This window comes from Salvelinus alpinus, chromosome 26 (assembly GCF_045679555.1).
Source record: "Salvelinus alpinus chromosome 26, SLU_Salpinus.1, whole genome shotgun sequence".
Taxonomy (NCBI): Eukaryota; Metazoa; Chordata; class Actinopteri; order Salmoniformes; family Salmonidae; genus Salvelinus; species Salvelinus alpinus.
Genome location: NC_092111.1, coordinates 13236907 through 13262003, shown reverse-complemented (window position 1 = coordinate 13262003; position 25097 = coordinate 13236907). Strand labels below are relative to the sequence as shown.

At 46.6% G+C, this 25097-nt stretch overlaps 30 non-coding genes across 30 annotated transcripts; all 30 read left to right on the top strand.

Moving 5' to 3' along the window:
- Positions 1 to 1155: 1155 nt before the first annotated feature.
- Positions 1156 to 1229, top strand: trnai-aau (transfer RNA isoleucine (anticodon AAU)). Its single transcript has one exon. It is a non-coding gene; the product is annotated as a tRNA-Ile (tRNA).
- A 1023-nt stretch (positions 1230 to 2252) lies between these two features.
- Positions 2253 to 2326, top strand: trnai-aau (transfer RNA isoleucine (anticodon AAU)). Its single transcript has one exon. It is a non-coding gene; the product is annotated as a tRNA-Ile (tRNA).
- A 1022-nt stretch (positions 2327 to 3348) lies between these two features.
- On the top strand, positions 3349 to 3422 carry trnai-aau (transfer RNA isoleucine (anticodon AAU)). The gene has a single exon. It is a non-coding gene; the product is annotated as a tRNA-Ile (tRNA).
- Positions 3423 to 3896: 474 nt separating this feature from the next.
- trnai-aau (transfer RNA isoleucine (anticodon AAU)) lies at positions 3897 to 3970 on the top strand. The gene has a single exon. It is a non-coding gene; the product is annotated as a tRNA-Ile (tRNA).
- Positions 3971 to 4444: 474 nt separating this feature from the next.
- trnai-aau (transfer RNA isoleucine (anticodon AAU)) lies at positions 4445 to 4518 on the top strand. Its single transcript has one exon. It is a non-coding gene; the product is annotated as a tRNA-Ile (tRNA).
- A 474-nt stretch (positions 4519 to 4992) lies between these two features.
- On the top strand, positions 4993 to 5066 carry trnai-aau (transfer RNA isoleucine (anticodon AAU)). Its single transcript has one exon. It is a non-coding gene; the product is annotated as a tRNA-Ile (tRNA).
- A 474-nt stretch (positions 5067 to 5540) lies between these two features.
- trnai-aau (transfer RNA isoleucine (anticodon AAU)) lies at positions 5541 to 5614 on the top strand. The gene has a single exon. It is a non-coding gene; the product is annotated as a tRNA-Ile (tRNA).
- Positions 5615 to 6088: 474 nt separating this feature from the next.
- Positions 6089 to 6162, top strand: trnai-aau (transfer RNA isoleucine (anticodon AAU)). Its single transcript has one exon. It is a non-coding gene; the product is annotated as a tRNA-Ile (tRNA).
- Positions 6163 to 6638: 476 nt separating this feature from the next.
- trnai-aau (transfer RNA isoleucine (anticodon AAU)) lies at positions 6639 to 6712 on the top strand. Its single transcript has one exon. It is a non-coding gene; the product is annotated as a tRNA-Ile (tRNA).
- Positions 6713 to 7186: 474 nt separating this feature from the next.
- On the top strand, positions 7187 to 7260 carry trnai-aau (transfer RNA isoleucine (anticodon AAU)). The gene has a single exon. It is a non-coding gene; the product is annotated as a tRNA-Ile (tRNA).
- Positions 7261 to 7734: 474 nt separating this feature from the next.
- trnai-aau (transfer RNA isoleucine (anticodon AAU)) lies at positions 7735 to 7808 on the top strand. Its single transcript has one exon. It is a non-coding gene; the product is annotated as a tRNA-Ile (tRNA).
- A 474-nt stretch (positions 7809 to 8282) lies between these two features.
- Positions 8283 to 8356, top strand: trnai-aau (transfer RNA isoleucine (anticodon AAU)). Its single transcript has one exon. It is a non-coding gene; the product is annotated as a tRNA-Ile (tRNA).
- A 474-nt stretch (positions 8357 to 8830) lies between these two features.
- trnai-aau (transfer RNA isoleucine (anticodon AAU)) lies at positions 8831 to 8904 on the top strand. The gene has a single exon. It is a non-coding gene; the product is annotated as a tRNA-Ile (tRNA).
- A 474-nt stretch (positions 8905 to 9378) lies between these two features.
- On the top strand, positions 9379 to 9452 carry trnai-aau (transfer RNA isoleucine (anticodon AAU)). Its single transcript has one exon. It is a non-coding gene; the product is annotated as a tRNA-Ile (tRNA).
- A 474-nt stretch (positions 9453 to 9926) lies between these two features.
- On the top strand, positions 9927 to 10000 carry trnai-aau (transfer RNA isoleucine (anticodon AAU)). Its single transcript has one exon. It is a non-coding gene; the product is annotated as a tRNA-Ile (tRNA).
- A 474-nt stretch (positions 10001 to 10474) lies between these two features.
- Positions 10475 to 10548, top strand: trnai-aau (transfer RNA isoleucine (anticodon AAU)). The gene has a single exon. It is a non-coding gene; the product is annotated as a tRNA-Ile (tRNA).
- A 1022-nt stretch (positions 10549 to 11570) lies between these two features.
- Positions 11571 to 11644, top strand: trnai-aau (transfer RNA isoleucine (anticodon AAU)). Its single transcript has one exon. It is a non-coding gene; the product is annotated as a tRNA-Ile (tRNA).
- A 474-nt stretch (positions 11645 to 12118) lies between these two features.
- On the top strand, positions 12119 to 12192 carry trnai-aau (transfer RNA isoleucine (anticodon AAU)). The gene has a single exon. It is a non-coding gene; the product is annotated as a tRNA-Ile (tRNA).
- A 1538-nt stretch (positions 12193 to 13730) lies between these two features.
- trnai-aau (transfer RNA isoleucine (anticodon AAU)) lies at positions 13731 to 13804 on the top strand. The gene has a single exon. It is a non-coding gene; the product is annotated as a tRNA-Ile (tRNA).
- Positions 13805 to 15373: 1569 nt separating this feature from the next.
- trnai-aau (transfer RNA isoleucine (anticodon AAU)) lies at positions 15374 to 15447 on the top strand. The gene has a single exon. It is a non-coding gene; the product is annotated as a tRNA-Ile (tRNA).
- Positions 15448 to 15921: 474 nt separating this feature from the next.
- Positions 15922 to 15995, top strand: trnai-aau (transfer RNA isoleucine (anticodon AAU)). Its single transcript has one exon. It is a non-coding gene; the product is annotated as a tRNA-Ile (tRNA).
- Positions 15996 to 16469: 474 nt separating this feature from the next.
- Positions 16470 to 16543, top strand: trnai-aau (transfer RNA isoleucine (anticodon AAU)). The gene has a single exon. It is a non-coding gene; the product is annotated as a tRNA-Ile (tRNA).
- A 474-nt stretch (positions 16544 to 17017) lies between these two features.
- On the top strand, positions 17018 to 17091 carry trnai-aau (transfer RNA isoleucine (anticodon AAU)). The gene has a single exon. It is a non-coding gene; the product is annotated as a tRNA-Ile (tRNA).
- Positions 17092 to 19757: 2666 nt separating this feature from the next.
- trnai-aau (transfer RNA isoleucine (anticodon AAU)) lies at positions 19758 to 19831 on the top strand. Its single transcript has one exon. It is a non-coding gene; the product is annotated as a tRNA-Ile (tRNA).
- Positions 19832 to 20305: 474 nt separating this feature from the next.
- trnai-aau (transfer RNA isoleucine (anticodon AAU)) lies at positions 20306 to 20379 on the top strand. Its single transcript has one exon. It is a non-coding gene; the product is annotated as a tRNA-Ile (tRNA).
- Positions 20380 to 20853: 474 nt separating this feature from the next.
- Positions 20854 to 20927, top strand: trnai-aau (transfer RNA isoleucine (anticodon AAU)). Its single transcript has one exon. It is a non-coding gene; the product is annotated as a tRNA-Ile (tRNA).
- Positions 20928 to 21401: 474 nt separating this feature from the next.
- Positions 21402 to 21475, top strand: trnai-aau (transfer RNA isoleucine (anticodon AAU)). The gene has a single exon. It is a non-coding gene; the product is annotated as a tRNA-Ile (tRNA).
- Positions 21476 to 22497: 1022 nt separating this feature from the next.
- Positions 22498 to 22571, top strand: trnai-aau (transfer RNA isoleucine (anticodon AAU)). The gene has a single exon. It is a non-coding gene; the product is annotated as a tRNA-Ile (tRNA).
- A 474-nt stretch (positions 22572 to 23045) lies between these two features.
- trnai-aau (transfer RNA isoleucine (anticodon AAU)) lies at positions 23046 to 23119 on the top strand. The gene has a single exon. It is a non-coding gene; the product is annotated as a tRNA-Ile (tRNA).
- A 474-nt stretch (positions 23120 to 23593) lies between these two features.
- trnai-aau (transfer RNA isoleucine (anticodon AAU)) lies at positions 23594 to 23667 on the top strand. The gene has a single exon. It is a non-coding gene; the product is annotated as a tRNA-Ile (tRNA).
- The last annotated feature ends 1430 nt before the right edge of the window (positions 23668 to 25097 follow it).

The following is a 25097-nucleotide window of genomic DNA, read 5'->3' as shown; positions in this document are numbered from 1 at the left end:
TCCAGCAGGTGTATCTCACTGATCATCCCTAAAGCCAAAACCTAATTTGGACGCCTTTCCTTCCAGTTCTCTGCTGCCTGCGACTGGAACGAATTGCAAAAATCTCTGAAGTTGGAGACTTTTATCTCCCTCAACAACTTTAAAAATCTGCTATCCGAGCAGCTAACCGATCGCTGCAGCTGTACATAGTCCATCTGTAAACTACCCACCCAATTTACCTACCTCACCCCCCATACTGCTTTTATTTATTTACTTTTCTGCTCTTTTGCACACCAGTATCTCTTCTTGCACATGATCATCTGATGATTTATCACTCCAGTGTTAATCTGCTAAATTGTAATTATTCGATTTATTGCCTACCTCATGCCTTTTGCACACATTGTATATAGATTCTCTTTTTTTTTTTTTTTTTTCTACCATGTTATTGACTTGTTTATTGTTTACTCCATGTGTAACTCTGTGTTGTCTGTTCACACTGCTATGCTTTATCTTGGCCAGGTCGCAGTTGCAAATGAGAACTTGTTCTCAACTAGCCTACCTGGTTAAATAAAGGTGAAATAATAAAAAATAAAAAATAAAATCCTAAAACTTTTGCTCCGTGGCAAGCGGCCGGTTAGCTCAGTTGGTTAGAGCGTGGTGCTAATAACGCAAAGGTCGTGGGTTCGATCCCCGTACTGGCCATGAGGTACATTTTGAGTTGTTGTTTTTCTTTATCCTCTGCATTGGCTTCAAGGAAACTTCCCACAGCTTTGTTTGTGGGCATCAATTGTGTGTGCTACGCTGCTCCTCTGAAAGTAAGTCACGTCATTCGTTTTCATCTGACATTGTGACATCAGTGTTACATGAAAGTTGCTTGTCATTGTTACATAACAGTAGGTTGTCGTTAGACAAAGCTGCATGAAGTGTGAACTGGAGCGTTCTTGGATCCACCAAAAAAAATGTTTTGGGGAGAATGTGGGTATCGATCCCACTACCTCTCGCATGCAAAGCAAGCGCTCTACCATTTGAGCTAATTCCCCAGCCTTTTTAATTTACCACAAGGAGCAACCAAGAGGGTCCAGACTTGTCAGGCTATGCTGTTGGTGGACTTGTTCGTTTACGAGCCAGCACTGGCCGAGGCTCTGTGCATCCTAAAACTTTTGCTCCGTGGCAAGCGGCCGGTTAGCTCAGTTGGTTAGAGCGTGGTGCTAATAACGCCAAGGTCGTGGGTTCGATCCCCGTACTGGCCATGAGGTACATTTTGAGTTGTTGTTTTTCTTTATCCTCTGCATTGGATTCAAGGAAACTTCCCACAGCTTTGTTTGTGGGCATCAATTGTGTGTGCTACGCTGCTCCTCTGAAAGTAAGTCACGTCATTCGTTTTCATCTGACATTGTGACATCAGTGTTACATGAAAGTTGCTTGTCATTGTTACATAACAGTAGGTTGTCGTTAGACAAAGCTGCATGAAGTGTGAACTGGAGCGTTCTTGGATCCACCAAAAAAAATGTTTTTGGGAGAATGTGGGCATCGATCCCACTACCTCTCGCATGCAAAGCAAGCGCTCTACCATTTGAGCTAATTCCCCAGCCTTTTTAATTTACCACAAGGAGCAACCAAGAGGGTCCAGTCTTGTCAGGCTATGCTGTTGGTGGACTTGTTCGTTTACGAGCCAGCACTGGCCGAGGCTCTGTGCATCCTAAAACTTTTGCTCCGTGTGCAAGCGGCCGGTTAGCTCAGTTGGTTAGAGTGTGGTGCTAATAACGCCAAGGTCGTGGGTTCGATCCCCGTACTGGCCATGAGGTACATTTTGAGTTGTTGTTTTTCTTTATCCTCTGCATTGGCTTCAAGGAAACTTCCCACAGCTTTGTTTGTGGGCATCAATTGTGTGTGCTACGCTGCTCCTCTGAAAGTAAGTCACGTCATTCGTTTTCATCTGACATTGTGACATCAGTGTTACATGAAAGTTGCTTGTCATTGTTACATAACAGTAGGTTGTCGTTAGACAAAGCTGCATGAAGTGTGAACTGGAGCGTTCTTGGATCCACCAAAAAAAATGTTTTTGGGAGAATGTGGGCATCGATCCCACTACCTCTCGCATGCAAAGCAAGCGCTCTACCATTTGAGCTAATTCCCCAGCCTTTTTAATTTACCACAAGGAGCAACCAAGAGGGTCCAGACTTGTCAGGCTATGCTGTTGGTGGACTTGTTCGTTTACGAGCCAGCACTGGCCGAGGCTCTGTGCATCCTAAAACTTTTGCTCCGTGGCAAGCGGCCGGTTAGCTCAGTTGGTTAGAGCGTGGTGCTAATAACGCCAAGGTCGTGGGTTCGATCCCCGTACTGGCCATGAGGTACATTTTGAGTTGTTGTTTTTCTTTATCCTCTGCATTGGATTCAAGGAAACTTCCCACAGCTTTGTTTGTGGGCATCAATTGTGTGTGCTACGCTGCTCCTCTGAAAGTAAGTCACGTCATTCGTTTTCATCTGACATTGTGACATCAGTGTTACATGAAAGTTGCTTGTCATTGTTACATAACAGTAGGTTGTCGTTAGACAAAGCTGCATGAAGTGTGAACTGGAGCGTTCTTGGATCCACCAAAAAAAAAGTTTTGGGGAGAATGTGGGCATCGATCCCACTACCTCTCGCATGCAAAGCAAGCGCTCTACCATTTGAGCTAATTCCCCAGCCTTTTTAATTTACCACAAGGAGCAACCAAGAGGGTCCAGTCTTGTCAGGCTATGCTGTTGGTGGACTTGTTCGTTTACGAGCCAGCACTGGCCGAGGCTCTGTGCATCCTAAAACTTTTGCTCCGTGGCAAGCGGCCGGTTAGCTCAGTTGGTTAGAGTGTGGTGCTAATAACGCCAAGGTCGTGGGTTCGATCCCCGTACTGGCCATGAGGTACATTTTGAGTTGTTGTTTTTCTTTATCCTCTGCATTGGCTTCAAGGAAACTTCCCACAGCTTTGTTTGTGGGCATCAATTGTGTGTGCTACGCTGCTCCTCTGAAAGTAAGTCACGTCATTCGTTTTCATCTGACATTGTGACATCAGTGTTACATGAAAGTTGCTTGTCATTGTTACATAACAGTAGGTTGTCGTTAGACAAAGCTGCATGAAGTGTGAACTGGAGCGTTCTTGGATCCACCAAAAAAAATGTTTTGGGGAGAATGTGGGCATCGATCCCACTACCTCTCGCATGCAAAGCAAGCGCTCTACCATTTGAGCTAATTCCCCAGCCTTTTTAATTTACCACAAGGAGCAACCAAGAGGGTCCAGTCTTGTCAGGCTATGCTGTTGGTGGACTTGTTCGTTTACGAGCCAGCACTGGCCGAGGCTCTGTGCATCCTAAAACTTTTGCTCCGTGGCAAGCGGCCGGTTAGCTCAGTTGGTTAGAGCGTGGTGCTAATAACGCCAAGGTCGTGGGTTCGATCCCCGTACTGGCCATGAGGTACATTTTGAGTTGTTGTTTTTCTTTATCCTCTGCATTGGCTTCAAGGAAACTTCCCACAGCTTTGTTTGTGGGCATCAATTGTGTGTGCTACGCTGCTCCTCTGAAAGTAAGTCACGTCATTCGTTTTCATCTGACATTGTGACATCAGTGTTACATGAAAGTTGCTTGTCATTGTTACATAACAGTAGGTTGTCGTTAGACAAAGCTGCATGAAGTGTGAACTGGAGCGTTCTTGGATCCACCAAAAAAAATGTTTTTGGGAGAATGTGGGCATCGATCCCACTACCTCTCGCATGCAAAGCAAGCGCTCTACCATTTGAGCTAATTCCCCAGCCTTTTTAATTTACCACAAGGAGCAACCAAGAGGGTCCAGTCTTGTCAGGCTATGCTGTTGGTGGACTTGTTCGTTTACGAGCCAGCACTGGCCGAGGCTCTGTGCATCCTAAAACTTTTGCTCCGTGGCAAGCGGCCGGTTAGCTCAGTTGGTTAGAGCGTGGTGCTAATAACGCCAAGGTCGTGGGTTCGATCCCCGTACTGGCCATGAGGTACATTTTGAGTTGTTGTTTTTCTTTATCCTCTGCATTGGCTTCAAGGAAACTTCCCACAGCTTTGTTTGTGGGCATCAATTGTGTGTGCTACGCTGCTCCTCTGAAAGTAAGTCACGTCATTCGTTTTCATCTGACATTGTGACATCAGTGTTACATGAAAGTTGCTTGTCATTGTTACATAACAGTAGGTTGTCGTTAGACAAAGCTGCATGAAGTGTGAACTGGAGCGTTCTTGGATCCACCAAAAAAAATGTTTTTGGGAGAATGTGGGCATCGATCCCACTACCTCTCGCATGCAAAGCAAGCGCTCTACCATTTGAGCTAATTCCCCAGCCTTTTTAATTTACCACAAGGAGCAACCAAGAGGGTCCAGTCTTGTCAGGCTATGCTGTTGGTGGACTTGTTCGTTTACGAGCCAGCACTGGCCGAGGCTCTGTGCATCCTAAAACTTTTGCTCCGTGGCAAGCGGCCGGTTAGCTCAGTTGGTTAGAGCGTGGTGCTAATAACGCCAAGGTCGTGGGTTCGATCCCCGTACTGGCCATGAGGTACATTTTGAGTTGTTGTTTTTCTTTATCCTCTGCATTGGCTTCAAGGAAACTTCCCACAGCTTTGTTTGTGGGCATCAATTGTGTGTGCTACGCTGCTCCTCTGAAAGTAAGTCACGTCATTCGTTTTCATCTGACATTGTGACATCAGTGTTACATGAAAGTTGCTTGTCATTGTTACATAACAGTAGGTTGTCGTTAGACAAAGCTGCATGAAGTGTGAACTGGAGCGTTCTTGGATCCACCCAAAAAAATGTTTTTGGGAGAATGTGGGCATCGATCCCACTACCTCTCGCATGCAAAGCAAGCGCTCTACCATTTGAGCTAATTCCCCAGCCTTTTTAATTTACCACAAGGAGCAACCAAGAGGGTCCAGTCTTGTCAGGCTATGCTGTTGGTGGACTTGTTCGTTTACGAGCCAGCACTGGCCGAGGCTCTGTGCATCCTAAAACTTTTGCTCCGTGGCAAGCGGCCGGTTAGCTCAGTTGGTTAGAGCGTGGTGCTAATAACGCCAAGGTCGTGGGTTCGATCCCCGTACTGGCCATGAGGTACATTTTGAGTTGTTGTTTTTCTTTATCCTCTGCATTGGCTTCAAGGAAACTTCCCACAGCTTTGTTTGTGGGCATCAATTGTGTGTGCTACGCTGCTCCTCTGAAAGTAAGTCACGTCATTCGTTTTCATCTGACATTGTGACATCAGTGTTACATGAAAGTTGCTTGTCATTGTTACATAACAGTAGGTTGTCGTTAGACAAAGCTGCATGAAGTGTGAACTGGAGCGTTCTTGGATCCACCAAAAAAAATGTTTTTGGGAGAATGTGGGCATCGATCCCACTACCTCTCGCATGCAAAGCAAGCGCTCTACCATTTGAGCTAATTCCCCAGCCTTTTTAATTTACCACAAGGAGCAACCAAGAGGGTCCAGTCTTGTCAGGCTATGCTGTTGGTGGACTTGTTCGTTTACGAGCCAGCACTGGCCGAGGCTCTGTGCATCCTAAAACTTTTGCTCCGTGGCAAGCGGCCGGTTAGCTCAGTTGGTTAGAGCGTGGTGCTAATAACGCCAAGGTCGTGGGTTCGATCCCCGTACTGGCCATGAGGTACATTTTGAGTTGTTGTTTTTCTTTATCCTCTGCATTGGCTTCAAGGAAACTTCCCACAGCTTTGTTTGTGGGCATCAATTGTGTGTGCTACGCTGCTCCTCTGAAAGTAAGTCACGTCATTCGTTTTCATCTGACATTGTGACATCAGTGTTACATGAAAGTTGCTTGTCATTGTTACATAACAGTAGGTTGTCGTTAGACAAAGCTGCATGAAGTGTGAACTGGAGCGTTCTTGGATCCACCAAAAAAAATGTTTTTGGGAGAATGTGGGCATCGATCCCACTACCTCTCGCATGCAAAGCAAGCGCTCTACCATTTGAGCTAATTCCCCAGCCTTTTTAATTTACCACAAGGAGCAACCAAGAGGGTCCAGTCTTGTCAGGCTATGCTGTTGGTGGACTTGTTCGTTTACGAGCCAGCACTGGCCGAGGCTCTGTGCATCCTAAAACTTTTGCTCCGTGGCAAGCGGCCGGTTAGCTCAGTTGGTTAGAGCGTGGTGCTAATAACGCCAAGGTCGTGGGTTCGATCCCCGTACTGGCCATGAGGTACATTTTGAGTTGTTGTTTTTCATTTATCCTCTGCATTGGACTTCAAGGAAACTACCCACAGCTTTGTTTGTGGGCATCAATTGTGTGTGCTACGCTGCTCCACTCAAAGTAAGTCACGTCATTCGTTTTCATCTGACAATGTGACATCAGTGTTACATGAAAGTTGCTTGTCATTGTTACATAACAGTAGGTTGTCGTTAGACAAAGCTGCATGAAGTGTGAACTGGAGCGTTCTTGGATCCACCAAAAAAAATGTTTTTGGGAGAATGTGGGCATCGATCCCACTACCTCTCGCATGCAAAGCAAGCGCTCTACCATTTGAGCTAATTCCCCAGCCTTTTTAATTTACCACAAGGAGCAACCAAGAGGGTCCAGTCTTGTCAGGCTATGCTGTTGGTGGACTTGTTCGTTTACGAGCCAGCACTGGCCGAGGCTCTGTGCATCCTAAAACTTTTGCTCCGTGGCAAGCGGCCGGTTAGCTCAGTTGGTTAGAGCGTGGTGCTAATAACGCCAAGGTCGTGGGTTCGATCCCCGTACTGGCCATGAGGTACATTTTGAGTTGTTGTTTTTCTTTATCCTCTGCATTGGCTTCAAGGAAACTTCCCACAGCTTTGTTTGTGGGCATCAATTGTGTGTGCTACGCTGCTCCTCTGAAAGTAAGTCACGTCATTCGTTTTCATCTGACATTGTGACATCAGTGTTACATGAAAGTTGCTTGTCATTGTTACATAACAGTAGGTTGTCGTTAGACAAAGCTGCATGAAGTGTGAACTGGAGCGTTCTTGGATCCACCAAAAAAAATGTTTTGGGGAGAATGTGGGCATCGATCCCACTACCTCTCGCATGCAAAGCAAGCGCTCTACCATTTGAGCTAATTCCCCAGCCTTTTTAATTTACCACAAGGAGCAACCAAGAGGGTCCAGTCTTGTCAGGCTATGCTGTTGGTGGACTTGTTCGTTTACGAGCCAGCACTGGCCGAGGCTCTGTGCATCCTAAAACTTTTGCTCCGTGGCAAGCGGCCGGTTAGCTCAGTTGGTTAGAGCGTGGTGCTAATAACGCCAAGGTCGTGGGTTCGATCCCCGTACTGGCCATGAGGTACATTTTGAGTTGTTGTTTTTCTTTATCCTCTGCATTGGCTTCAAGGAAACTTCCCACAGCTTTGTTTGTGGGCATCAATTGTGTGTGCTACGCTGCTCCTCTGAAAGTAAGTCACGTCATTCGTTTTCATCTGACATTGTGACATCAGTGTTACATGAAAGTTGCTTGTCATTGTTACATAACAGTAGGTTGTCGTTAGACAAAGCTGCATGAAGTGTGAACTGGAGCGTTCTTGGATCCACCAAAAAAAATGTTTTTGGGAGAATGTGGGCATCGATCCCACTACCTCTCGCATGCAAAGCAAGCGCTCTACCATTTGAGCTAATTCCCCAGCCTTTTTAATTTACCACAAGGAGCAACCAAGAGGGTCCAGTCTTGTCAGGCTATGCTGTTGGTGGACTTGTTCGTTTACGAGCCAGCACTGGCCGAGGCTCTGTGCATCCTAAAACTTTTGCTCCGTGGCAAGCGGCCGGTTAGCTCAGTTGGTTAGAGCGTGGTGCTAATAACGCCAAGGTCGTGGGTTCGATCCCCGTACTGGCCATGAGGTACATTTTGAGTTGTTGTTTTTCTTTATCCTCTGCATTGGCTTCAAGGAAACTTCCCACAGCTTTGTTTGTGGGCATCAATTGTGTGTGCTACGCTGCTCCTCTGAAAGTAAGTCACGTCATTCGTTTTCATCTGACATTGTGACATCAGTGTTACATGAAAGTTGCTTGTCATTGTTACATAACAGTAGGTTGTCGTTAGACAAAGCTGCATGAAGTGTGAACTGGAGCGTTCTTGGATCCACCAAAAAAAATGTTTTTGGGAGAATGTGGGCATCGATCCCACTACCTCTCGCATGCAAAGCAAGCGCTCTACCATTTGAGCTAATTCCCCAGCCTTTTTAATTTACCACAAGGAGCAACCAAGAGGGTCCAGTCTTGTCAGGCTATGCTGTTGGTGGACTTGTTCGTTTACGAGCCAGCACTGGCCGAGGCTCTGTGCATCCTAAAACTTTTGCTCCGTGGCAAGCGGCCGGTTAGCTCAGTTGGTTAGAGCGTGGTGCTAATAACGCCAAGGTCGTGGGTTCGATCCCCGTACTGGCCATGAGGTACATTTTGAGTTGTTGTTTTTCTTTATCCTCTGCATTGGCTTCAAGGAAACTTCCCACAGCTTTGTTTGTGGGCATCAATTGTGTGTGCTACGCTGCTCCTCTGAAAGTAAGTCACGTCATTCGTTTTCATCTGACATTGTGACATCAGTGTTACATGAAAGTTGCTTGTCATTGTTACATAACAGTAGGTTGTCGTTAGACAAAGCTGCATGAAGTGTGAACTGGAGCGTTCTTGGATCCACCAAAAAAAATGTTTTTGGGAGAATGTGGGCATCGATCCCACTACCTCTCGCATGCAAAGCAAGCGCTCTACCATTTGAGCTAATTCCCCAGCCTTTTTAATTTACCACAAGGAGCAACCAAGAGGGTCCAGTCTTGTCAGGCTATGCTGTTGGTGGACTTGTTCGTTTACGAGCCAGCACTGGCCGAGGCTCTGTGCATCCTAAAACTTTTGCTCCGTGGCAAGCGGCCGGTTAGCTCAGTTGGTTAGAGCGTGGTGCTAATAACGCCAAGGTCGTGGGTTCGATCCCCGTACTGGCCATGAGGTACATTTTGAGTTGTTGTTTTTCTTTATCCTCTGCATTGGCTTCAAGGAAACTTCCCACAGCTTTGTTTGTGGGCATCAATTGTGTGTGCTACGCTGCTCCTCTGAAAGTAAGTCACGTCATTCGTTTTCATCTGACATTGTGACATCAGTGTTACATGAAAGTTGCTTGTCATTGTTACATAACAGTAGGTTGTCGTTAGACAAAGCTGCATGAAGTGTGAACTGGAGCGTTCTTGGATCCACCCAAAAAAATGTTTTTGGGAGAATGTGGGCATCGATCCCACTACCTCTCGCATGCAAAGCAAGCGCTCTACCATTTGAGCTAATTCCCCAGCCTTTTTAATTTACCACAAGGAGCAACCAAGAGGGTCCAGTCTTGTCAGGCTATGCTGTTGGTGGACTTGTTCGTTTACGAGCCAGCACTGGCCGAGGCTCTGTGCATCCTAAAACTTTTGCTCCGTGGCAAGCGGCCGGTTAGCTCAGTTGGTTAGAGCGTGGTGCTAATAACGCCAAGGTCGTGGGTTCGATCCCCGTACTGGCCATGAGGTACATTTTGAGTTGTTGTTTTTCTTTATCCTCTGCATTGGCTTCAAGGAAACTTCCCACAGCTTTGTTTGTGGGCATCAATTGTGTGTGCTACGCTGCTCCTCTGAAAGTAAGTCACGTCATTCGTTTTCATCTGACATTGTGACATCAGTGTTACATGAAAGTTGCTTGTCATTGTTACATAACAGTAGGTTGTCGTTAGACAAAGCTGCATGAAGTGTGAACTGGAGCGTTCTTGGATCCACCAAAAAAAATGTTTTTGGGAGAATGTGGGCATCGATGCCACTACCTCTCGCATGCAAAGCAAGCGCTCTACCATTTGAGCTAATTCCCCAGCCTTTTTAATTTACCACAAGGAGCAACCAAGAGGGTCCAGTCTTGTCAGGCTATGCTGTTGGTGGACTTGTTCGTTTACGAGCCAGCACTGGCCGAGGCTCTGTGCATCCTAAAACTTTTGCTCCGTGGCAAGCGGCCGGTTAGCTCAGTTGGTTAGAGCGTGGTGCTAATAACGCCAAGGTCGTGGGTTCGATCCCCGTACTGGCCATGAGGTACATTTTGAGTTGTTGTTTTTCTTTATCCTCTGCATTGGCTTCAAGGAAACTTCCCACAGCTTTGTTTGTGGGCATCAATTGTGTGTGCTACGCTGCTCCTCTGAAAGTAAGTCACGTCATTCGTTTTCATCTGACATTGTGACATCAGTGTTACATGAAAGTTGCTTGTCATTGTTACATAACAGTAGGTTGTCGTTAGACAAAGCTGCATGAAGTGTGAACTGGAGCGTTCTTGGATCCACCAAAAAAAATGTTTTTGGGAGAATGTGGGCATCGATCCCACTACCTCTCGCATGCAAAGCAAGCGCTCTACCATTTGAGCTAATTCCCCAGCCTTTTTAATTTACCACAAGGAGCAACCAAGAGGGTCCAGTCTTGTCAGGCTATGCTGTTGGTGGACTTGTTCGTTTACGAGCCAGCACTGGCCGAGGCTCTGTGCATCCTAAAACTTTTGCTCCGTGGCAAGCGGCCGGTTAGCTCAGTTGGTTAGAGCGTGGTGCTAATAACGCCAAGGTCGTGGGTTCGATCCCCGTACTGGCCATGAGGTACATTTTGAGTTGTTGTTTTTCTTTATCCTCTGCATTGGCTTCAAGGAAACTTCCCACAGCTTTGTTTGTGGGCATCAATTGTGTGTGCTACGCTGCTCCTCTGAAAGTAAGTCACGTCATTCTTTTTCATCTGACATTGTGACATCAGTGTTACATGAAAGTTGCTTGTCATTGTTACATAACAGTAGGTTGTCGTTAGACAAAGCTGCATGAAGTGTGAACTGGAGCGTTCTTGGATCCACCAAAAAAAAAGTTTTGGGGAGAATGTGGGCATCGATCCCACTACCTCTCGCATGCAAAGCAAGCGCTCTACCATTTGAGCTAATTCCCCAGCCTTTTTAATTTACCACAAGGAGCAACCAAGAGGGTCCAGTCTTGTCAGGCTATGCTGTTGGTGGACTTGTTCGTTTACGAGCCAGCACTGGCCGAGGCTCTGTGCATCCTACAACTTTTGCTCCGTGGCAAGCAGCCGGTTAGCTCAGTTGGTTAGAGTGTGGTGCTAATAACGCCAAGGTCGTGGGTTCGATCCCCGTACTGGCCATGAGGTACATTTTGAGTTGTTGTTTTTCTTTATCCTCTGCATTGGCTTCAAGGAAACTTCCCACAGCTTTGTTTGTGGGCATCAATTGTGTGTGCTACGCTGCTCCTCTGAAAGTAAGTCACGTCATTCGTTTTCATCTGACATTGTGACATCAGTGTTACATGAAAGTTGCTTGTCATTGTTACATAACAGTAGGTTGTCGTTAGACAAAGCTGCATGAAGTGTGAACTGGAGCGTTCTTGGATCCACCAAAAAAAATGTTTTTGGGAGAATGTGGGCATCGATGCCACTACCTCTCGCATGCAAAGCAAGCGCTGTACCATTTGAGCTAATTCCCCAGCCTTTTTAATTTACCACAAGGAGCAACCAAGAGGGTCCAGTCTTGTCAGGCTATGCTGTTGGTGGACTTGTTCGTTTACGAGCCAGCACTGGCCGAGGCTCTGTGCATCCTAAAACTTTTGCTCCGTGGCAAGCGGCCGGTTAGCTCAGTTGGTTAGAGCGTGGTGCTAATAACGCCAAGGTCGTGGGTTCGATCCCCGTACTGGCCATGAGGTACATTTTGAGTTGTTGTTTTTCTTTATCCTCTGCATTGGCTTCAAGGAAACTTCCCACAGCTTTGTTTGTGGGCATCAATTGTGTGTGCTACGCTGCTCCTCTGAAAGTAAGTCACGTCATTCGTTTTCATCTGACATTGTGACATCAGTGTTACATGAAAGTTGCTTGTCATTGTTACATAACAGTAGGTTGTCGTTAGACAAAGCTGCATGAAGTGTGAACTGGAGCGTTCTTGGATCCACCAAAAAAAATGTTTTTGGGAGAATGTGGGCATCGATGCCACTACCTCTCGCATGCAAAGCAAGCGCTCTACCATTTGAGCTAATTCCCCAGCCTTTTTAATTTACCACAAGGAGCAACCAAGAGGGTCCAGTCTTGTCAGGCTATGCTGTTGGTGGACTTGTTCGTTTACGAGCCAGCACTGGCCGAGGCTCTGTGCATCCTAAAACTTTTGCTCCGTGGCAAGCGGCCGGTTAGCTCAGTTGGTTAGAGCGTGGTGCTAATAACGCCAAGGTCGTGGGTTCGATCCCCGTACTGGCCATGAGGCACATTTTGAGTTGTTGTTTTTCTTTATCCTCTGCATTGGCTTCAAGGAAACTTCCCACAGCTTTGTTTGTGGGCATCAATTGTGTGTGCTACGCTGCTCCTCTGAAAGTAAGTCACGTCATTCGTTTTCATCTGACATTGTGACATCAGTGTTACATGAAAGTTGCTTGTCATTGTTACATAACAGTAGGTTGTCGTTAGACAAAGCTGCATGAAGTGTGAACTGGAGCGTTCTTGGATCCACCAAAAAAAATGTTTTGGGGAGAATGTGGGCATCGATCCCACTACCTCTCGCATGCAAAGCAAGCGCTCTACCATTTGAGCTAATTCCCCAGCCTTTTTAATTTACCACAAGGAGCAACCAAGAGGGTCCAGTCTTGTCAGGCTATGCTGTTGGTGGACTTGTTCGTTTACGAGCCAGCACTGGCCGAGGCTCTGTGCATCCTAAAACTTTTGCTCAGTGGCAAGCGGACGGTTAGCTCAGTTGGTTAGAGCGTGGTGCTAATAACACCAAGGTCGTGGGTTCGATCCCCGTACTGGCCATGAGGTACATTTTGAGTTGTTGTTTTTCTTTATCCTCTGCATTGGATTCAAGGAAACTTCCCACAGCTTTGTTTGTGGGCATCAATTGTGTGTGCTACGCTGCTCCTCTGAAAGTAAGTCACGTCATTCTTTTTCATCTGACATTGTGACATCATGACAGTAGGTTGTCGTTAGACAATGCTGCATGAAGTGTGAACTGGAGCGTTCTTGGATCCACCCCAAAAAATGTTTTTGGGAGAATGTGGGCATCGATGCCACTACCTCTCGCATGCAAAGCAAGCGCTCTACCATTTGAGCTAATTCCCCAGCCTTTTTAATTTACCACAAGGAGCAACCAAGAGGGTCCAGTCTTGTCAGGCCATGCTGTTGGTGGACTTGTTCGTTTACGAGCCAGCACTGGCCGAGGCTCTGTGCATCCTAAAACTTTTGCTTCGGGGCAAGCGGCCGGTTAGCTCAGTTGGTTCGAGCGTGGTGCTAATAACGCCAAGGTCGTGGGTTCGATCCCCGTACTGGCCATGAGGCACATTTTGAGTTGTTGTTTTTCTTTATCCTCTGCATTGGCTTCAAGGAAACTTCCCACAGCTTTGTTTGTGGGCATCAATTGTGTGTGCTACGCTGCTCCTCTGAAAGTAAGTCACGTCATTCGTTTTCATCTGACATTGTGACATCAGTGTTACATGAAAGTTGCTTGTCATTGTTACATAACAGTAGGTTGTCGTTAGACAAAGCTGCATGAAGTGTGAACTGGAGCGTTCTTGGATCCACCAAAAAAAATGTTTTTGGGAGAATGTGGGCATCGATCCCACTACCTCTCGCATGCAAAGCAAGCGCTCTACCATTTGAGCTAATTCCCCAGCCTTTTTAATTTACCACAAGAAGCAACCAAGAGGGTCCAGTCTTGTCAGGCTATGCTGTTGGTGGACTTGTTCGTTTACGAGCCAGCACTGGCCGAGGCTCTGTGCATCCTAAAACTTTTGCTCCGTGGCAAGCGGCCGGTTAGCTCAGTTGGTTAGAGCGTGGTGCTAATAACGCCAAGGTCGTGGGTTCGATCCCCGTACTGGCCATGAGGTACATTTTGAGTTGTTGTTTTTCTTTATCCTCTGCATTGGCTTCAAGGAAACTTCCCACAGCTTTGTTTGTGGGCATCAATTGTGTGTGCTACGCTGCTCCTCTGAAAGTAAGTCACGTCATTCGTTTTCATCTGACATTGTGACATCAGTGTTACATGAAAGTTGCTTGTCATTGTTACATAACAGTAGGTTGTCGTTAGACAAAGCTGCATGAAGTGTGAACTGGAGCGTTCTTGGATCCACCAAAAAAAATGTTTTGGGAGAATGTGGGCATCGATGCCACTACCTCTCGCTTGCAAAGCAAGCTCTCTACCATTTGAGCTAATTCCCCAGCCTTTTTAATTCACCACAAGGAGCAACCAAGAGGGTCCAGTCTTGTCAGGCTATGCTGTTGGTGGACTTGTTCGTTTACGAGCCAGCACTGGCCGAGGCTCTGTGCATCCTAAAACTTTTGATCCGTGGCAAGCGGCCGGTTAGCTCAGTTGGTTAGAGCGTGGTGCTAATAACTCCAAGGTCGTGGGTTCGATCCCCGTACTGGCCATGAGGTACATTTTGAGTTGTTGTTTTTCTTTATCCTCTGCATTGGCTTCAAGGAAACTTCCCACAGCTTTGTTTGTGGGCATCAATTGTGTGTGCTACGCTGCTCCTCTGAAAGTAAGTCACGTCATTCGTTTTCATCTGACATTGTGACATCAGTGTTACATGAAAGTTGCTTGTCATTGTTACATAACAGTAGGTTGTCGTTAGACAAAGCTGCATGAAGTGTGAACTGGAGCGTTCTTGGATCCACCAAAAAAAAAGTTTTGGGGAGAATGTGGGCATCGATCCCACTACCTCTCGCATGCAAAGCAAGCGCTCTACCATTTGAGCTAATTCCCCAGCCTTTTTAATTTACCACAAGGAGCAACCAAGAGGGTCCAGTCTTGTCAGGCTATGCTGTTGGTGGACTTGTTCGTTTACGAGCCAGCACTGGCCGAGGCTCTGTGCATCCTAAAACTTTTGCTTCGTGGCAAGCAGCCGGTTAGCTCAGTTGGTTAGAGTGTGGTGCTAATAACGCCAAGGTCGTGGGTTCGATCCCCGTACTGGCCATGAGGTACATTTTGAGTTGTTGTTTTTCTTTATCCTCTGCATTGGCTTCAAGGAAACTTCCCACAGCTTTGTTTGTGGGCATCAATTGTGTGTGCTACGCTGCTCCTCTGAAAGTAAGTCACGTCATTCGTTTTCATCTGACATTGTGACATCAGTGTTACATGAAAGTTGCTTGTCATTGTTACATAACAGTAGGTTGTCGTTAGACAAAGCTGCATGAAGTGTGAACTGGAGCGTTCTTGGATCCACCAAAAAAAATGTTTTTGGGAGAATGTGGGCATCGATCCCACTACCTCTCGCATGCAAAGCAAGCGCTCTACCATTTGAGCTAATTCCCCAGCCTTTTTAATTTACCACAAGGAGCAACCAAGAGGGTCCAGTCTTGTCAGGCTATGCTGTTGGTGGACTTGTTCGTTTACGAGCCAGCACTGGCCGAGGCTCTGTGCATCCTAAAACTTTTGCTCCGTGGCAAGCGGCCGGTTAGCTCAGTTGGTTAGAGCGTGGTGCTAATAACGCCAAGGTCGTGGGTTCGATCCCCGTACTGGCCATGAGGTACATTTTGAGTTGTTGTTTTTCTTTATCCTCTGCATTGGATTCAAGGAAACTTCCCACAGCTTTGTTTGTGGGCATCAATTGTGTGTGCTACGCTGCTCCTCTGAAAGTAAGTCACGTCATTCGTTTTCATCTGACATTGTGACATCAGTGTTACATGAAAGTTGCTTGTCATTGTTACATAACAGTAGGTTGTCGTTAGACAAAGCTGCATGAAGTGTGAACTGGAGCGTTCTTGGATCCACCAAAAAAAATGTTTTTGGGAGAATGTGGGCATCGATGCCACTACCTCTCGCATGCAAAGCAAGCGCTCTACCATTTGAGCTAATTCCCCAGCCTTTTTAATTTACCACAAGGAGCAACCAAGAGGGTCCAGTCTTGTCAGGCTATGCTGTTGGTGGACTTGTTCGTTTACGAGCCAGCACTGGCCGAGGCTCTGTGCATCCTAAAACTTTTGCTCCGTGGCAAGCGGCCGGTTAGCTCAGTTGGTTAGAGCGTGGTGCTAATAACGCCAAGGTCGTGGGTTCGATCCCCGTACTGGCCATGAGGTACATTTTGAGTTGTTGTTTTTCTTTATCCTCTGCATTGGCTTCAAGGAAACTTCCCACAGCTTTGTTTGTGGGCATCAATTGTGTGTGCTACGCTGCTCCTCTGAAAGTAAGTCACGTCATTCGTTTTCATCTGACATTGTGACATCAGTGTTACATGAAAGTTGCTTGTCATTGTTACATAACAGTAGGTTGTCGTTAGACAAAGCTGCATGAAGTGTGAACTGGAGCGTTCTTGGATCCACCAAAAAAAATGTTTTTGGGAGAATGTGGGCATCGATCCCACTACCTCTCGCATGCAAAGCAAGCGCTCTACCATTTGAGCTAATTCCCCAGCCTTTTTAATTTACCACAAGGAGCAACCAAGAGGGTCCAGTCTTGTCAGGCTATGCTGTTGGTGGACTTGTTCGTTTACGAGCCAGCACTGGCCGAGGCTCTGTGCATCCTAAAACTTTTGCTCCGTGGCAAGCGGCCGGTTAGCTCAGTTGGTTAGAGCGTGGTGCTAATAACGCCAAGGTCGTGGGTTCGATCCCCGTACTGGCCATGAGGTACATTTTGAGTTGTTGTTTTTCTTTATCCTCTGCATTGGATTCAAGGAAACTTCCCACAGCTTTGTTTGTGGGCATCAATTGTGTGTGCTACGCTGCTCCTCTGAAAGTAAGTCACGTCATTCGTTTTCATCTGACATTGTGACATCAGTGTTACATGAAAGTTGCTTGTCATTGTTACATAACAGTAGGTTGTCGTTAGACAAAGCTGCATGAAGTGTGAACTGGAGCGTTCTTGGATCCACCAAAAAAAATGTTTTTGGGAGAATGTGGGCATCGATGCCACTACCTCTCGCATGCAAAGCAAGCGCTCTACCATTTGAGCTAATTCCCCAGCCTTTTTAATTTACCACAAGGAGCAACCAAGAGGGTCCAGTCTTGTCAGGCTATGCTGTTGGTGGACTTGTTCGTTTACGAGCCAGCACTGGCCGAGGCTCTGTGCATCCTAAAACTTTTGCTCCGTGGCAAGCGGCCGGTTAGCTCAGTTGGTTAGAGCGTGGTGCTAATAACGCCAAGGTCGTGGGTTCGATCCCCGTACTGGCCATGAGGTACATTTTGAGTTGTTGTTTTTCTTTATCCTCTGCATTGGATTCAAGGAAACTTCCCACAGCTTTGTTTGTGGGCATCAATTGTGTGTGCTACGCTGCTCCTCTGAAAGTAAGTCACGTCATTCGTTTTCATCTGACATTGTGACATCAGTGTTACATGAAAGTTGCTTGTCATTGTTACATAACAGTAGGTTGTCGTTAGACAAAGCTGCATGAAGTGTGAACTGGAGCGTTCTTGGATCCACCAAAAAAAATGTTTTGGGGAGAATGTGGGCATCGATCCCACTACCTCTCGCATGCAAAGCAAGCGCTCTACCATTTGAGCTAATTCCCCAGCCTTTTTAATTTACCACAAGGAGCAACCAAGAGGGTCCAGTCTTGTCAGGCTATGCTGTTGGTGGACTTGTTCGTTTACGAGCCAGCACTGGCCGAGGCTCTGTGCATCCTAAAACTTTTGCTCCGTGGCAAGCGGCCGGTTAGCTCAGTTGGTTAGAGTGTGGTGCTAATAACGCCAAGGTCGTGGGTTCGATCCCCGTACTGGCCATGAGGTACATTTTGAGTTGTTGTTTTTCTTTATCCTCTGCATTGGCTTCAAGGAAACTTCCCACAGCTTTGTTTGTGGGCATCAATTGTGTGTGCTACGCTGCTCCTCTGAAAGTAAGTCACGTCATTCGTTTTCATCTGACATTGTGACATCAGTGTTACATGAAAGTTGCTTGTCATTGTTACATAACAGTAGGTTGTCGTTAGACAAAGCTGCATGAAGTGTGAACTGGAGCGTTCTTGGATCCACCAAAAAAAATGTTTTTGGGAGAATGTGGGCATCGATCCCACTACCTCTCGCATGCAAAGCAAGCGCTCTACCATTTGAGCTAATTCCCCAGCCTTTTTAATTTACCACAAGGAGCAACCAAGAGGGTCCAGACTTGTCAGGCTATGCTGTTGGTGGACTTGTTCGTTTACGAGCCAGCACTGGCCGAGGCTCTGTGCATCCTAAAACTTTTGCTCCGTGGCAAGCGGCCGGTTAGCTCAGTTGGTTAGAGCGTGGTGCTAATAATGCCAAGGTCGTGGGTTCGATCCCCGTACTGGCCATGAGGTACATTTTGAGTTGTTGTTTTTCTTTATCCTCTGCATTGGATTCAAGGAAACTTCCCACAGCTTTGTTTGTGGGCATCAATTGTGTGTGCTACGCTGCTCCTCTGAAAGTAAGTCACGTCATTCGTTTTCATCTGACATTGTGACATCAGTGTTACATGAAAGTTGCTTGTCATTGTTACATAACAGTAGGTTGTCGTTAGACAAAGCTGCATGAAGTGTGAACTGGAGCGTTCTTGGATCCACCAAAAAAAATGTTTTTGGGAGAATGTGGGCATCGATGCCACTACCTCTCGCATGCAAAGCAAGCGCTCTACCATTTGAGCTAATTCCCCAGCCTTTTTAATTTACCACAAGGAGCAACCAAGAGGGTCCAGTCTTGTCAGGCTATGCTGTTGGTGGACTTGTTCGTTTACGAGCCAGCACTGGCCGAGGCTCTGTGCATCCTAAAACTTTTGATCCGTGGCAAGCGGCCGGTTAGCTCAGTTGGTTAGAGCGTGGTGCTAATAACTCCAAGGTCGTGGGTTCGATCCCCGTACTGGCCATGAGGTACATTTTGAGTTGTTGTTTTTCTTTATCCTCTGCATTGGATTCAAGGAAACTTCCCACAGCTTTGTTTGTGGGCATCAATTGTGTGTGCTACGCTGCTCCTCTGAAAGTAAGTCACGTCATTCGTTTTCATCTGACATTGTGACATCAGTGTTACATGAAAGTTGCTTGTCATTGTTACATAACAGTAGGTTGTCGTTAGACAAAGCTGCATGAAGTGTGAACTGGAGCGTTCTTGGATCCACCAAAAAAAAAGTCTTGGGGAGAATGCGGGCATCGATCCCACTACCTCTCGCATGCAAAGCAAGCGCTCTACCATTTGAGCTAATTCCCCAGCCTTTTTAATTTATCACAAGGAGCAACCAAGAGGGTCCAGTCTTGTCAGGCTATGCTGTTGGTGGACTTGTTCGTTTACGAGCCAGCACTGGCCGAGGCTCTGTGCATCCTAAAACTTTTGCTTCTTGGCAAGCAGCCGGTTAGCTCAGTTGGTTAGAGTGTGGTGCTAATAACGCCAAGGTCGTGGGTTCGATCCCCGTACTGGCCATGAGGTACATTTTGAGTTGTTGTTTTTCTTTATCCTCTGCATTGGCTTCAAGGAAACTTCCCACAGCTTTGTTTGTGGGCATCAATTGTGTGTGCTACGCTGCTCCTCTGAAAGTAAGTCACGTCATTCGTTTTCATCTGACATTGTGACATCAGTGTTACATGAAAGTTGCTTGTCATTGTTACATAACAGTAGGTTGTCGTTAGACAAAGCTGCATGAAGTGTGAACTGGAGCGTTCTTGGATCCACCCAAAAAAATGTTTTTGGGAGAATGTGGGCATCGATCCCACTACCTCTCGCATGCAAAGCAAGCGCTCTACCATTTGAGCTAATTCCTCAGCCTTTTTAATTTACCACAAGGAGCAACCAAGAGGGTCCAGACTTGTCAGGCTATGCTGTTGGTGGACTTGTTCGTTTACGAGCCAGCACTGGCCGAGGCTCTGTGCATCCTAAAACTTTTGCTCCGTGGCAAGCGGCCGGTTAGCTCAGTTGGTTAGAGCGTGGTGCTAATAACGCCAAGGTCGTGGGTTCGATCCCCGTACTGGCCATGAGGTACATTTTGAGTTGTTGTTTTTCTTTATCCTCTGCATTGGATTCAAGGAAACTTCCCACAGCTTTGTTTGTGGGCATCAATTGTGTGTGCTACGCTGCTCCTCTGAAAGTAAGTCACGTCATTCGTTTTCATCTGACATTGTGACATCAGTGTTACATGAAAGTTGCTTGTCATTGTTACATAACAGTAGGTTGTCGTTAGACAAAGCTGCATGAAGTGTGAACTGGAGCGTTCTTGGATCCACCAAAAAAAATGTTTTTGGGAGAATGTGGGCATCGATGCCACTACCTCTCGCATGCAAAGCAAGCGCTCTACCATTTGAGCTAATTCCCCAGCCCTTTTAATTTACCACAAGGAGCAACCAAGAGGGTCCAGTCTTGTCAGGCTATGCTGTTGGTGGACTTGTTCGTTTACGAGCCAGCACTGGCCGAGGCTCTGTGCATCCTAAAACTTTTGCTCCGTGGCAAGCGGCCGGTTAGCTCAGTTGGTTAGAGCGTGGTGCTAATAACGCCAAGGTCGTGGGTTCGATCCCCGTACTGGCCATGAGGTACATTTTGAGTTGTTGTTTTTCTTTATCCTCTGCATTGGCTTCAAGGAAACTTCCCACAGCTTTGTTTGTGGGCATCAATTGTGTGTGCTACGCTGCTCCTCTGAAAGTAAGTCACGTCATTCGTTTTCATCTGACATTGTGACATCAGTGTTACATGAAAGTTGCTTGTCATTGTTACATAACAGTAGGTTGTCGTTAGACAAAGCTGCATGAAGTGTGAACTGGAGCGTTCTTGGATCCACCAAAAAAAATGTTTTTGGGAGAATGTGGGCATCGATCCCACTACCTCTCGCATGCAAAGCAAGCGCTCTACCATTTGAGCTAATTCCCCAGCCTTTTTAATTTACCACAAGGAGCAACCAAGAGGGTCCAGACTTGTCAGGCTATGCTGTTGGTGGACTTGTTCGTTTACGAGCCAGCACTGGCCGAGGCTCTGTGCATCCTAAAACTTTTGCTCCGTGGCAAGCGGCCGGTTAGCTCAGTTGGTTAGAGCGTGGTGCTAATAACGCCAAGGTCGTGGGTTCGATCCCCGTACTGGCCATGAGGTACATTTTGAGTTGTTGTTTTTCTTTATCCTCTGCATTGGATTCAAGGAAACTTCCCACAGCTTTGTTTGTGGGCATCAATTGTGTGTGCTACGCTGCTCCTCTGAAAGTAAGTCACGTCATTCGTTTTCATCTGACATTGTGACATCAGTGTTACATGAAAGTTGCTTGTCATTGTTACATAACAGTAGGTTGTCGTTAGACAAAGCTGCATGAAGTGTGAACTGGAGCGTTCTTGGATCCACCAAAAAAAATGTTTTTGGGAGAATGTGGGCATCGATGCCACTACCTCTCGCATGCAAAGCAAGCGCTCTACCATTTGAGCTAATTCCCCAGCCTTTTTAATTTACCACAAGGAGGAACCAAGAGGGTCCAGTCTTGTCAGGCTATGCTGTTGGTGGACTTGTTCGTTTACGAGCCAGCACTGGCCGAGGCTCTGTGCATCCTAAAATTTTTGCTCCGTGGCAAGCGGCCGGTTAGCTCAGTTGGTTAGAGCGTGGTGCTAATAACGCCAAGGTCGTGGGTTCGATCCCCGTACTGGCCATGAGGTACATTTTGAGTTGTTGTTTTTCTTTATCCTCTGCATTGGATTCAAGGAAACTTCCCACAGCTTTGTTTGTGGGCATCAATTGTGTGTGCTACGCTGCTCCTCTGAAAGTAAGTCACGTCATTCGTTTTCATCTGACATTGTGACATCAGTGTTACATGAAAGTTGCTTGTCATTGTTACATAACAGTAGGTTGTCGTTAGACAAAGCTGCATGAAGTGTGAACTGGAGCGTTCTTGGATCCACCAAAAAAAAAGTTTTAGGGAGAATGTGGGCATCGATCCCACTACCTCTCGCATGCAAAGCAAGCGCTCTACCATTTGAGCTAATTCCCCAGGCTTTTTAATTTATCACAAGGAGCAACCAAGAGGGTCCAGTCTTGTCAGGCTATGCTGTTGGTGGACTTGTTCGTTTACGAGCCAGCACTGGCCGAGGCTCTGTGCATCCTAAAACTTTTGCTTCTTGGCAAGCAGCCGGTTAGCTCAGTTGGTTAGAGTGTGGTGCTAATAACGCCAAGGTCGTGGGTTCGATCCCCGTACTGGCCATGAGGTACATTTTGAGTTGTTGTTTTTCTTTATCCTCTGCATTGGCTTCAAGGAAACTTCCCACAGCTTTGTTTGTGGGCATCAATTGTGTGTGCTACGCTGCTCCTCTGAAAGTAAGTCACGTCATTCGTTTTCATCTGACATTGTGACATCAGTGTTACATGAAAGTTGCTTGTCATTGTTACATAACAGTAGGTTGTCGTTAGACAAAGCTGCATGAAGTGTGAACTGGAGCGTTCTTGGATCCACCAAAAAAAATGTTTTTGGGAGAATGTGGGCATCGATCCCACTACCTCTCGCATGCAAAGCAAGCGCTCTACCATTTGAGCTAATTCCCCAGCCTTTTTAATTTACCACAAGGAGCAACCAAGAGGGTCCAGACTTGTCAGGCTATGCTGTTGGTGGACTTGTTCGTTTACGAGCCAGCACTGGCCGAGGCTCTGTGCATCCTAAAACTTTTTCTCCGTGGCAAGCGGCCGGTTAGCTCAGTTGGTTAGAGCGTGGTGCTAATAACGCCAAGGTCGTGGGTTCGATCCCCGTACTGGCCATGAGATACATTTTGAGTTGTTGTTTTTCTTTATCCTCTGCATTGGATTCAAGGAAACTTCCCACAGCTTTGTTTGTGGGCATCAATTGTGTGTGCTACGCTGCTCCTCTGAAAGTAAGTCACGTCATTCGTTTTCATCTGACATTGTGACATCAGTGTTACATGAAAGTTGCTTGTCATTGTTACATAACAGTAGGTTGTCGTTAGACAAAGCTGCATGAAGTGTGAACTGGAGCGTTCTTGGATCCACCAAAAAAAATGTTTTTGGGAGAATGTGGGCATCGATGCCACTACCTCTCGCATGCAAAGCAAGCGCTCTACCATTTGAGCTAATTCCCCAGCCTTTTTAATTTACCACAAGGAGCAACCAAGAGGGTCCAGTCTTGTCAGGCTATGCTGTTGGTGGACTTGTTCGTTTACGAGCCAGCACTGGCCGAGGCTCTGTGCATCCTAAAACTTTTGCTCCGTGGCAAGCGGCCGGTTAGCTCAGTTGGTTAGAGCGTGGTGCTAATAACGCCAAGGTCGTGGGTTCGATCCCCGTACTGGCCATGAGGTACATTTTGAGTTGTTGTTTTTCTTTATCCTCTGCATTGGCTTCAAGGAAACTTCCCACAGCTTTGTTTGTGGGCATCAATTGTGTGTGCTACGCTGCTCCTCTGAAAGTAAGTCACGTCATTCGTTTTCATCTGACATTGTGACATCAGTGTTACATGAAAGTTGCTTGTCATTGTTACATAACAGTAGGTTGTCGTTAGACAAAGCTGCATGAAGTGTGAACTGGAGCGTTCTTGGATCCACCAAAAAAAATGTTTTTGGGAGAATGTGGGCATCGATGCCACTACCTCTCGCATGCAAAGCAAGCGCTCTACCATTTGAGCTAATTCCCCAGCCTTTTTAATTTACCACAAGGAGCAACCAAGAGGGTCCAGTCTTGTCAGGCTATGCTGTTGGTGGACTTGTTCGTTTACGAGCCAGCACTGGCCGAGGCTCTGTGCATCCTAAAACTTTTGCTCCGTGGCAAGCGGCCGGTTAGCTCAGTTGGTTAGAGCGTGGTGCTAATAACGCCAAGGTCGTGGGTTCGATCCCCGTACTGGCCATGAGGTACATTTTGAGTTGTTGTTTTTCTTTATCCTCTGCATTGGCTTCAAGGAAACTTCCCACAGCTTTGTTTGTGGGCATCAATTGTGTGTGCTACGCTGCTCCTCTGAAAGTAAGTCACGTCATTCGTTTTCATCTGACATTGTGACATCAGTGTTACATGAAAGTTGCTTGTCATTGTTACATAACAGTAGGTTGTCGTTAGACAAAGCTGCATGAAGTGTGAACTGGAGCGTTCTTGGATCCACCAAAAAAAATGTTTTGGGGAGAATGTGGGCATCGATCCCACTACCTCTCGCATGCAAAGCAAGCGCTCTACCATTTGAGCTAATTCCCCAGCCTTTTTAATTTACCACAAGGAGCAACCAAGAGGGTCCAGACTTGTCAGGCTATGCTGTTGGTGGACTTGTTCGTTTACGAGCCAGCACTGGCCGAGGCTCTGTGCATCCTAAAACTTTTGCTCCGTGGCAAGCGGCAGGTTAGCTCAGTTGGTTAGAGCGTGGTGCTAATAACGCCAAGGTCGTGGGTTCGATCCCCGTACTGGCCATGAGGTACATTTTGAGTTGTTGTTTTTCTTTATCCTCTGCATTGGATTCAAGGAAACTTCCCACAGCTTTGTTTGTGGGCATCAATTGTGTGTGCTACGCTGCTCCTCTGAAAGTAAGTCACGTCATTCTTTTTCATCTGACATTGTGACATCATGACAGTAGGTTGTCGTTAGACAATGCTGCATGAAGTGTGAACTGGAGCGTTCTTGGATCCACCCCAAAAAATGTTTTTTGGAGAATGTGGGCATCGATCCCACTACCTCTCGCATGCAATGCAAGCGCTCTACCATTTGAGCTAATTCCCCAGCCTTTTTAATTTACCACAAGGAGCAACCAAGAGGGTCCAGTCTTGTCAGGCTATGCTGTTGGTGGACTTGTTCGTTTACGAGCCAGCACTGGCCGAGGCTCTGTGCATCCTAAAACTTTTGCTCCGTGGCAAGCGGCCGGTTAGCTCAGTTGGTTAGAGCGTGGTGCTAATAACGCAAAGGTCGTGGGTTCGATCCCCGTACTGGCCATGAGGTACATTTTGAGTTGTTGTTTTTCTTTATCCTCTGCATTGGCTTCAAGGAAACTTCCCACAGCTTTGTTTGTGGGCATCAATTGTGTGTGCTACGCTGCTCCTCTGAAAGTAAGTCACGTCATTCGTTTTCATCTGAAATTGTGACATCAGTGTTACATGAAAGTTGCTTGTCATTGTTACATAACAGTAGGTTGTCGTTAGACAAAGCTGCATGAAGTGTGAACTGGAGCGTTCTTGGATCCACCAAAAAAAAAGTTTTTGGGAGAATGTGGGCATCGATCCCACTACCTCTCGCATGCAAAGCATGCGCTCTACCATTTGAGCTAATTCCCCAGCCTTGTTAATTTACCACAAGGAGCAA